Genomic DNA, 12,702 nt, shown 5'->3' on the forward strand with positions numbered 1-12,702 from the left:
ACCTCAAGTGGCCCAGATCTCGCATTTAAATTTAAGTATTGGGTGTATACTCGGTTTTTACTCATTTTATCGTCAAACGCCAGATATGTTCAAATTCAAGGGACCTTAAAACCTCACAATTTCAGTTAAAATACGTTGGTAATGCTCAGCTTGATGCCCTTGGAAGTAAAGCCTTAAAAGCCTTCACTTTTAAACATTAGACATTCAGAGGTTGACATATCTTACATCTTATGACTGTTGAGATGTTATATACTATTTTTACTTCATATACATAAATGGACCAAGATGAACAGATCCAGATCAGACTGTGATCCCTGCTTTATTTCCAGACTGTAAAACTATGAAGTCTAGTTGAAAGTTTGAATTGAAGAGCTAAGTTTATGATTATCCTTATGATGATTATATTTGTGCTACATTAGAACCCTTTCATTAGTGCCCCCCTGTCCTAACTGCCTCAATCCCTGAGGACACACCAGGGCCAAGTGTTGAGGTGGGTGACCAGGAGGAGGAGGAGGATGACGATGAGGAGGAGAGCCAGCCAGGTCCGAGGAGGAAGAGGAGGGAGGATGAAGGAGGACATGACCATGTCCAGAGCACAATCCTTACATTATTTCTGTTGTTAATTTATGAGTTTATGAGCTTACCAAATTTCCAATTTTATTATTGGGCAGCAAACATGCACAGGCTGCTGCTGTGGTTCACTTCCCCACAGAGCAGCTGGTGCCAACTTGAGACTGCCTCTTGTATGTCTTCACCACAGGTTCTGGCATGTAGCACTCTACCTACCCCTCTTTCACAGTACACGGACAACCCCATTGTTACTGCCACTTTAAAGATATGGGCACAAATAAGGCGAAATTTTAAGTGGTCCACCCCTATTTGTAATAACCACCTCTTTTTGCCAGCTAGTATTGATCCAAGATTCATGGCCCTTGCTAAAAGGGGCCTACGATATTTGGAGAACCTGTATGTGGATGGGTCGTTCACTAGTTTCAATTAGCTGCGTGCCACATTTTTTAAAGTATTTTCTTTTTGGCCTTTGTGGCTTTATTTGATAGTGCAGCTGAAGAGGGAGACAGGAAACAGGGAGAGAGAGGGGGAGTGACACACTTCAAATGGTCACCGGGCCGGGAGTCGAACACAGGCCTGCTGCAGCGAGGACAAAGCCTCTGCACATGGGGCCCACTCTACCAGCTGAGCTAAACAGCACCCCAACCAGTCAGATTTTTTTTTTTAGGTATTTTCAACTACAGGACTTTGCAAGATCACACTGTCCAACATCTCCTCAAATTCTGCCTTCCAGTGGCTTAGACCATATACTACCCACTGACGCTCTATGTAAGCGACATGTCTCTTATTTATATGAACTTGTCTTGCCAACTAGTGAAATCATGGCTGAGAAAATTAAAGCAAACTGGGAAAGCGAACTACAGATTAACCTTTCTGATCACTTCTGGGGGAAGGCTTTAGAAGCTGTGAAGTCATCCTTCTCGTGCTCCCGGCTCAGCCTTATTCAGGTTAAAGCGCTACACAGGGCTCGCTATAGCAAAGCCAAACTTGCCAACATTTACCCAGATACAGTAGAAGATAATTGTAATAGATGCTCACTCTCCCCGTGTGATTTCGCATATGTTTTGGCTGTGCCCCAAACTAGTTGGGTTTTGGGAAACATTCTTTAACATGGTCTCTGATATATTACAGACCCAGATTCCACCATCCCCCCTCATACCTATCTTTGGGAGACCGGAGGAGAGTGACACTATGACAAAAATTCAAATGAATGTAACTGCTTTCACCTCACTAATTGCATGCAGGAGAATTTTGTTACAGTGGAAATCACCCCCACCCCTCTCTTTTAAATCCTGGATAAGTGATATTATGTCCTTCCTAAAACTGGAAAAAATACAATTTTCTTTGAGAAGCCATCTGATAAATTATTTTCTCATTGGCAACCATTAATCAGTTATTTAGATCGTATTCCTGCAGGGGTTTTTTCTCAGCAGTGCTATGTCCTGACCCTGTCTGTTGTCTTGCCGAACACTTGATGCCTGTCTGTCGTCCGCCCTGTTCCCTGCCTTCATCCTATGTACATGTATGGAGGTGGGTGCCACAAAAGATGATGTACCTGCAGCCCTGGCCTATATAGTAATTATATATATTAGCTCATTTGCTACTTTTTAAAAATGTATTTATTTATTTTACTTTTTAGATTATTCTATGTGTTATACTGCACACTTACTTTTGAGAGTTGAGAGATTTGTGAAATTTAGCACTCAGTAATCGACTTGCAGGGCTTCCCCACAACAAGGAGGCTTCTCAGATGGTGAGTTTTGTTTATCTTTTCCGACAAAGCCGGCAACAATATCAAATGTTTGATGCCTCAAAATATGTGCTGGGATCCTGTTTCTAATGCTGCTGAAGTTTGGTGCTGTTCAGAGCATTATTTGTAGCTTTTTGATGGCGATTTATACTTGGATCCATTTGCTGCAGTGTATTGTTGTTGTGCGGTCGTTTCTGAGGATGCTGAAACTACGTAAGCTAGCGGTCCGCAAACTTTATCTCTTGAGGGGGGGTCGTACTCAGCGTCAAGGTGTGTTAGAGCATGGATTAAATTTACACTGGAATATCCCTTTAAGGGGCTACACTCTACCAAGTTTTTATTTTGGAAGATACAAGATCCCACCCAAGGTATTTTTTAAAAATGTTATTTATTTATTGCACTATACAACAAACAAAAGAAAATTGACAACAAATAATAATCCACAACATATAATAATAATAATAATAATGATGATAATAATAATAATAATAATAATAATAATACACAAAATAACCACTAGCCCTAAAATAATTTACAGCATAAAATCAATCTACAGAAAAATGTTTAGAGAATGACATTTTCACATCAGTAGTGCATCAGAATTAAACTGACATGAGTAATTAAGTATGTTGGCGGATTGTCCCCGTCTAGATTAGAAGATTCAGATAATATTAACAGATAAAAGTTTAAGCTAGCATACTGGATAAGGATAAAACATGCAACAGGCTAAATTGTAAATTCTGTTCTCTAAATGTAACTTAATCCAAGACAATGGTGAGACTGAAAACACATAATGAATGCGATGTTTTCAAGCAGTCATACTATACAAATGTCCCTAACAGGTGCTATCATCTTGCGTATATTTGGGAACCTATAGTAGGAGCGTCAGTGATGCTGCAGGTCAGGAGTACTGACAGGACCACAGTGAGACTGAAAACATAGTAACATAGTGGTGGGTCAGGCATAATAAATCATACTAAATCGTATTACCTTGCAATATTAAAGGAATGATACTAAACATAACTATTGCTATTAGTCATATTATTTGATACACCTGTGCAACATCATGCAGTGCCTGAATCCGTTGGTCCTGTTGTTCAGCACTAGCCAGCAGCTAGTCAATCTGTTGGCCGTGCTCCATCACCACAGCCTGTACAGTCCAGTTGAATGAATGAAAAGATAATAGTTAAATGCAGTTAAAATGTTGGGAAATATACTGTGTGTGTTTGTGTTTGTGTACATGTGAGTGCATGGTTAATGTGTGTGTGTACATGTGTGATCATGTGTGCATGCTTACACATGCATGCATGCATGCATATGTGTGTGTGTGTGTGTGTGTGTGTGTGTGCCTGTGTGTATTAAACTCATTAATAAATCTGTCTCTCTGCGTTGGCCCAGTTGAGAGTTGTTTTAATAGTGATTTCAGCTGAGGCTCACCTCACATAATCATGCTTCTCTTTGCAGAACAGTGACTGCTATTACTCAAACAGTGATATGGTAGAACTATGAGAGTCTTGTGAGCACTTTGGGAAGTTTTTGCATGTGTTGTCAGTTGGTCGGTGCTCCTGTCAGTTAAATGCCCTCTGAGCCAAAGGTTTTTGTCTGATTGCCTCCAGAGATCCACTGTAAGCACGAGCACAAGTGTACCTACACGCTGGTGTTTTTGCTTTCTGCTCACAGGATTGACGGTGGAAATACAGGTGAATCACAAGGACTAATCTTAGCCTGGCTGTTAGCCTGGTCTGGAGCAGGCTAGCTGCAGAGAATAAATCACCATGGTAACTTGGCCAGGTTAAGTTTGACTTGCTGTCATGCAACCGACTTGAGGCTAAATTCAGCAAGGATAACCAACATATCCCGACTTAATCCCTTATCTTGATTTTGTGCAATACCCCTCTGGTGCCACCTGGACATTACAAACATGGTCATACATGTGGCGCCTTCCTCAGGCCAAACCACACCCTTCTGTTGAATCTTGCCATGTGGTATCCAAGGATCACACCTTTTTTTCGCTGTTTTTCATCCCACCAATACTTAATGTGAATTAAGATCTGTTCACCCCCACATGGTGGCCAGCATTGCTTTAGAGTTTGAGTTTGGTTAGTAAAAATAAAACTTTATAATGATAGGTCAAAAGTACAATTGGTATGAATTAACCCGGGGCCGTGAGCTAGAAATAGAAGGACGGCGGTGGCGTCTTTCCTCTGAAATCACTGCAAGCAAAAGTGCCATTGTGCATCTAGTTTGTGTAATTATCATGTACACCATATATGAAATGTACAAAGATGTAGCTTCTCCTCGCTCTTCGTACGGCATCTTTGTCGAATGCCGTGGCAGAGTTTGTTGTTGCTGGTGACGTAAAGAGGTCAGCCGGAGGTGGCTTTATTACCACTAGTTGAAATGGGTACAGCGCCACCCATCGTACTGGGGTATGACATGCTTCGGCCAATAATTTGATTTTCACAGTGGCATACATAGTTGGACAATTGCAGTTGTCTGATTGAGTAGTATAGTCGAACTGTGGCTGTAATCCGACTAAGCTGTGCATGAAAACATACTGACTGTGAAAACAACTGCTGCCACAAAGTGCACTTGCAGAAGAGATCCAAAAGATGCTGCTGATGTTTTGCCTTTGTAGTGCTTAGCTCTGTTTGGGTTCACTGGGAGGACAATACACACACACACACACACACACACACACACACACACACACACACACTTGAAATTCAAAGATGCAATGCAGTGGATGCAGTTGCAGTAATGCAGTTATGTTTTCTCATTTTAAATGACTTTTCATCTCACCATTTTTCAAAATGGTAAAGAAGAAATAGATGAATGATGAATGATTGATATTAAGCACAAGAAAAAAAATCACATATCAGTGTTTATCTAAAAAAGCCACTTTGGCCTGTGTTGAATTTCAGATGATTTAGCTGGATGTTGGGAGAGTAAACCTTTCAAGTGAAAACAGAGCAGGAAGAAAGTGCAGTTGTCTCCTGCTATGGTTAGGATGCAGTGTGTATCAGCCTGTTCTTCAGTGTAACTAAGCTGACTCACTACAGGGATAGAATTGAGAATCCACTTTCTGGAGACAAAATGTAATTAAAGCAGTAATTAAAGAACTAATCTGCCGGTACAGGCTGTGTGTACAACCTACACACATTATTTTACAAAAAGTCATTTATTGAAGAAGGCTGACAGACTTAAAGCAGTTTTCGACATTTGGTGTCTTATTTCAAAATATCATTATGTCAAATGTAAAAAGCTGTCACAAAAAAAAAACAAAAAAAAACAAAAACAGACAGTGGTCATATTTTTTGGAGCCTTTACCTGCATTGACCATGGTGACAAACAAACTATTTCGTTGCAATTGCCCCTGAAGTTTTGTCAGCGTACTACACTACTCAACATTAGTACAAGGGATACAGCCAAACTGATTCTTGATCATTATGCTTGCTGGTGTCTGACCAATAATTAATTAACTGATTTTTTGGCCACTTGGGGGCAGCAGATCCCTGTTTAAGTCTCTACCGACTCCTGATGAAATTATGCCTCTTCTGCTACTAAATGCTCCACTATATTCACCTGCTAATTTATAACTGTGTCCATCTGCTGTTAAGTACAGAATGGGTAAGGTGTGGTGGGTTTATCAGAGCTTTTTCAAATAAAATAAGCTGCCCGACACTGCTGAAAGTGATTTAAAAACAGCTGAAAGGCTGTCAAATATGTATTTATTATGGGTCTTCTGAAAATGTGGCCAAATCTGCTGGATTAAAAATAAACATACAGTAATCCTAATAATATTAAACATCACTTGACTATTCTCACCTCAGTCAGGTTCTTTTGAAAGCCATCCACAACCTTCAGGTAATTTGGTGATTTGAGGTTTTCCTGAAGAATTAGGAGATAATCCTCCTTCTTCATTATTGGTGGTCAAACAACTCAGTGTTTGTCTCATGTGACCACAGAGTTTTCCTCCAGAAGGCTTTTTCTTTTTCGATGTGATCAGCAGTAAACATCAGTGGAACTTTAAGGTTCTGCGTCTGCGACCAAGAGCTTCTATCTAACACAGCAGCCTCTCAGCTCATGCTGATGTGAAACACACTTGACTGGACACTGACACCTGTCTTCCAGGAGCTTCTCATTCATTGCAGACTTGCTTCTTGGTGATATTTGGTTGATTCTTGTCCATCCTGACCAGTTTTCTCTCAGCAGCAGGTGACAGTTTGTGTTTTCTGCTTGTGGCATTAACACAACTGTGCTATGTACTTTATACTGACAGACAGCTGTTTGAACAGTTGATCTTGGCTCGTATGAACGTACAGCATTCAGTTCAAATTACAGCACAAATTCCTCCTTGGGAGGCCAATAAGTAGTCCAGTACATTCGTCATTCTTTTTTTTCTAAACTTATCTTTTATTGAAATTTTCTTTCAACAATTACAGTGTCAGCTTTTACACACACCACAAAGCAATAAATCACATATCACTGTCCTTATTGTCCAGTGGTATTGGTGGTGTCTTCTTTCTCTGTTCTATAATCTGTCCATTTTTCCAGAAATTGCGTCTCTTGTAGTCGTAGTTTATGTGTAATTTTTTCCATTACAAATATTTCTTCCACAGTGCTCACCCACTGCTCCACGGTCGGTGGTTCTGCTTTATACCATAACCTTGTTATGGCTTTTTTACTTGGCGATAGCAGAACTTTAATGAGATACTCATCTTGTTTTTGTATCATGTCTTGTGTCATATTTCCCAAATAAAGTATCTTACATGACTTGGGTATTTTGTATCCAATTATTTTTATTAGACCCGCCATATTTTGTCCCAATATCCTGTTATCTTTTGGCAAGACCAAAAAATATGCATATGGGCCACATTCATGTGTCCACAGTCTCCAGCATGGTTGCTGGTTACCTACAGTTTCCTTCCTAACATTCGTATTTTTCCAATTGAATTCTCTCCAACTCCTGGAGCTAGTGGCCGTGCACTGTGTTTTATAAATAACAAACCATTCCTCCTCCGTTAATATTTCCTTCAACTCTTTTTCCCATTTTTCTTTGATATAAAGAGAGGAAGTCTTCCTGCAAGACCACAAACCTTTGTATAGGGTTGAGATTACTTTACATTTTTTCCCTTCACAGACTTTCAAAAACACATTAATACATACAGCATACACTAATACAACATTTATCATTCGTACCAGGTACAAACCTCGAGTCAGATGCGAACCAACTCAGAATCTTCGTCTCTTTCTCCCATTTGTGTCTTTCAACACCCTTGTTCCATCTCAACTGTAGTTTTGGGTATTGCATCCAATCGGTTACATAACTTGTGCAATAGTCTATAGCTGTTGACCACCTCTCCAAGTCCCTCCTAATTTCTCGATTTATTTTTGTGTAATTCGCATCATAAAGCTTGTCTAATCCTTTTGTGAAATTTACCCCTAAATACTTTATTGACTTAGCATTCCAATTGTAAATTCATCATTCTGATTTAAATAATTCTTATGAGAGCATGGACATGCCTTTTGCAGTGGAGTTTGCAATCCAATATCAATGTTCCCATTTCCTTCAACACACCGTTCCAGTGTCTTTGGAACTAGAGTTAGTGTGAGAGGGTTAGGAGTGTCACAGGAATAACAGTTTGTATAAAGTTCATTGCAGTATAATATAATCTATTTTGTGACAGACTGGGACATGTACAGTGCTCCTTGGGGGAATTGAAGTGAAGTATGTGACAAGTGTCACAGGATGAAGCAGGCAGAGCCATCAGTGGGAGTCCTTCTCTTGTACTGTGGGGTATGAAGCCACACACATAACAGTTTTTCGGATTTAGGTCCATCTTCTTCGTGCATTGAACTGAGTTGCCTGGTATAGCCATCAGCCTTCCAGTATTAATCTCGTGAGGTGTGATCTTGTGTTTCCTGATGGGTGTGGACCTCGTTGACATTAGGGCTATAGGCAATAGCACTGTCCATTTCAAACCTGTTTTAGGGGATTCTGGGATGCCTTTTAGCTGTGCAGACGTGCCCGAACTGAGCTCTCTAACCTAATAGAATAGAAGAGAATAGAATAGAATAGAATAGAATAGAATAGAATTACTTTAATGATCCCAGACTGGGAAATTATTTTGTCACAGCAGCAGTGGGTCTGCAAAAAATACATACATTGCAAATATACTATAAACAATAAAAAATAATAATATACACAATAAAACAGTGGAGAGATCAGAGTTCTCTCTGTCAGGCAGAGGTGAGAGAGTTATTATATAAGTGATGGCTTGTGGCAGGAAAGATTTCCTGTATCTGTTGTTATGACAGCGCAGCTGAAGCAGCCTTTTGCAGAAGGTGCGCCACTGTCTGACCAGTGTGAAGTGGAGAGGGTGGTATGATAGATAACAGTTTTTTCAGTGTCCTCCTCTCCATCACAGCCTCCAGAGTGTCCTGTTTACAGCCAGCAGCCTTCCTGATGAGTTTGTTGAGTCTGATGGTGTCGCTGGCTCCAATGCTGCTCCCCCAACAAACTGCAGCAAAGAAAAGTACATTGGCCACCTCAGACTGATAAAAGATCTCCAACATCTTGCTGCACACGTTGAAGGATCTCAGCTTCCTCAGGAAGTAAAGTCTGCTCATCCCCTTCTTGTAAACAGCTTCAATGTTAGATCTCAAGTCCAGTCTGTGGTTGATGGTACCACCAAGGTACTTGTAATCCTCCACCGCCTCCACATCCTTTCCCAGACTGCGCAGTGGTTGAGGAGCCGGCTTCCTCTTCTTCCTAAAATCTATCACCATCTCTCTGGTCTTGCTGATGTTCAGCTGCAGTTGATTCTGTCCGGACCACTCCACAAAGTTGTCTACCAGTGCCCTGTAGTCCTCCACCTGTCCCTCACTTATACACCCAACAACAGCTGAGACATCAGAAAACTTCTGCAGGTGACATGACACGGTGTTGTACTGAAAGTCAGTGGTGTATAAGGTGAACAGGAGAGGAGACAGTACAGTCCCCTGTGGAGCTCCTGTATCACTAACCACTGCATCAGACAGAACACTGTCCATACGGACAAACTGTGGTCTGCCTGTGAGGTAGTCAGTATCCAGGAGATCATTGTGTCGTCTACACCCATCACCTGTAGCTGCTCACCTAGTTAGCAGTGGCAACCTTAAGGCAGGAACACATCGGCCCAACTGTAGGACGTCTGAAGCATTTGGGGAGACTAGGACAAATATGTTTGGTGTGTTCGGCTGCGTCGGAAGCTTTCGGAGCTGCTCGGACGTTGTCTGCTCCAATTCAGCATGCAAAGTCTGGGGAGGAGGGCCGTCGGACGACTGAGCCATTGGATTCTCTGATTGGTTGTGTGCCAGCTGAATGGCCGTTCTGATTGGCAGTGTGCTAGTGAATCAGCGTGATTTGCAGTACCGGCATGAGACTAGTTGTTATTTTCGTTCAAAATGAATTAATTTGTGTTCATCTGGTAATGCCTCGCTGCATGTTTTGTATGCAGCTGTTTTTATCTTAAATAATTAAGTTTCGTTTTGATCGAAAGTAAAGCCAGTTGCGCGCATAAGCCTCTCGCTTACAACTTGCAACACAAGTGCCACCCACTTATTGCATCTTGCGCAAGCGCAGAACGTACACTCTACTGTGGAGTAGGCAGCACGCTTTCTGCTGAACGGGTCAGACAAGAGGCCACGGAGTGGTCGGAGAGTGGTTGGATAAGGCAGTTGGACGTATGGGCGGTGTGTGGGGGGCTTACACCCAGTGATCTGCTTCATTCCAGTCCACACATCCCTCACATTGTTCTGCTGGAGTTTGGCCTCCAGCTTCCTCCCGTAGGTGTCTTCACAGGCCCTCAGCATATCCCTGAGTTCATGCTGCACTCTCTTCAGTTCTTCCCTGTCTCCAGACCTGAACGCCCTCTTCTTCTTGTTAAGAAGGGCTTTCAGGTCATTGGTGATCCAAGGCTTATTGTTAGGGAAGCAGCGTACAGTCCGGGTCGGCATGGTGGTATGTTCACAGAACCTAGGACCAGGTTGTGGTCAGATCTGCCAAGGGGGGGCGGCTGTGGGACTGTATGCCTCCTTAGCATTTGCTTCAGATCCAGTGTGTTATAGTCTCTGGTGGGACAGTCAACATACTGGTGAAATGTTGGGAGGGTTTTGTTCAGTGAGACATGATTAAAATCCCCAGTGATGACAATAAATGCGTTAGGTTGCTGCGTCTGTATCTGGGCAACAGCGGAGTGGATGACGTCACAGGCCACCGCTGCATCAGCTGAAGGAGGAACGTACACACTGATAATGATGGCGGATGTAAATTCCCGGGGACTTGAATTCAGCACAACTCCAAACTTCCATCAATGGAGTGAAGGTTACTTTGATTAAAGGCCCATTCATACCTTATGGTAAAAAGGGATACGGACCCTTTCGTCCATATCCGGAGATCGTTTCATCCGTCAGTGGATTGCCTCTGAGCTTACGAATCTGTGCTCCCGACGGAACAGAGCAATACCACCGGAAATCGGGGGGGGGTAGAGTCAGAAGTCACTCCATTGCAAACATCGACAAAGAAGAGAGTAGTTGCCAGAAATTCAAAGAAGAAGAAAAGAGTACAACAACATTGGTCATTTAAAAATGGTGCAAAATTTGGAGGAGAAGGTAAGTGAGCTGGTGAGAGGACATATACATCTGTACGATGCCACAGCGCAGCGACAAACAGCTGGGAGGAAATTGCCAGCGGAGTGGGACTGCCTGTAAAAACAGTCCAAAATAAATGGTGTCTCGCCAGAGACAGATATGTCCGAGCCCACAACAAGGCTCGGACTTCAAAAAAGAGCGGGGATGCTGCTGGGGGACCCGAACATCCTGTCCTGCAGTGTTTGGCGTGGCTGGGCAGTGGCAGTGTTCAGTTTACACACAAACCACACACGCACACAGCAGCCTCGCGCACACAAACTAGCAGAGGTGAGCTGCAGAAATGTGGAGTCCGGAGGGAAAGTTAACGTTTTCAAAGTGGAAGTACAGACACTACTTTAATCTCCACGTCCGTTGTAAGCAACTCTAATCTAATGAAGCATCTCTCAGCGCCACACGCTTCTACAACACTAGTGGCCAAAAACACCTTTGTTGACTGTTGATGATGACAGCTGGCCAGGTGTGGCTAACGTGAGATCTGCTAACAAGCAGCTAAAGCTGGATTTTTCTGCTCCAGCTTCCCAAAAACTTGTGACACAGACAATCAGAACAATGATAGGCAGGTATGTTGTTGAGAACATGCTCCCATTATCAACAGTTGAATCAGACTCCTTCAGAGCCCTCATTGGTAAAATACCGGGGAGAGCAGGTGCCAGTCCGCCATGCAGAAATACATTTTCTAAATACATAGATTCCGAGTAAGCTAAATGAATGCCGAGCTCAAAAGGGGGAATAATTAAAAGTAACGCAATAGTTACTTTTTCTGGCAACTAGTTACTTTTATAGTGGAGTAATTCCGTTACTAACTCAATTACTTTTTGGAAGAAGTAACTAGTAACTATAACTAATTACTTTTTAAAAGTAACGTGCCCAACACTGGAGGGCACGGATCCTGTGAAATTCTTGGCAGACTGGATACCAGAGGTTCTGGGGGCTGACGGCTCAGATGCAACAGTGTCGCGGCTGGAGGTTGAAATCAAACTAACACACAAGACCTTGACTACAGAGCCCAGACCAGGTGAGCCTCCTCTTCTCAGCCCCAGACCTGTTTTGATCCGTCTACTTTGGTTTCAAGATCGAGAAAAAATACTGGCCCTAGCCAAGAAGAAGGGGAATATCTGCTACAACAACATGAAAATTAGTTTGTTCCCTCATATGAGCCTGGAGTTAGCCAAACGCTGTAAGCAGCTTGACCCTGTGCTACAAGCGATTATAGCGAGAAACATCAACTGCTACCTCATCTATCCTGCACACCTGAAGGTCCAGCCAGAGGCACCTCCTTTTTCAACACCACAGGATATACCATTACATTCGTCAACAACCTGACAAGTATAAATGTCATGACTCCTGTTTGTGTTTGTCCTTGTATCTGGTTTTTGTTTTTTTGTATTTGATCCATGTCTTGTCTCATGTTCTGATTTTTCCATGCCCTCATGTGTCCTTTAAGTTTCTCCTATGTTCTCCCCTCTGGCTCCCTCTGACTGTTGTCTTGTTCCCTTCATGTTTTCTCTTATGCTCCTCCCCCTCATTACCTCACCTGGCATCCTCCCTCCTCTCTCCTCACCTGTTCCTCGTCATGTCATTAGTGTCTGTGTATTTAGTCTCTGTGTTCCCTTCACTCCCTGTCCGGTCATTGTTTTCTCTTTGTATTCTGTCCTTGGTTGTTCATGCTCCTGTTTGAACTCCTGTCC

This window comes from Acanthopagrus latus, chromosome 21 (genome assembly GCF_904848185.1).
Source record: "Acanthopagrus latus isolate v.2019 chromosome 21, fAcaLat1.1, whole genome shotgun sequence".
Classification (NCBI taxonomy): Eukaryota; Metazoa; Chordata; class Actinopteri; order Spariformes; family Sparidae; genus Acanthopagrus; species Acanthopagrus latus.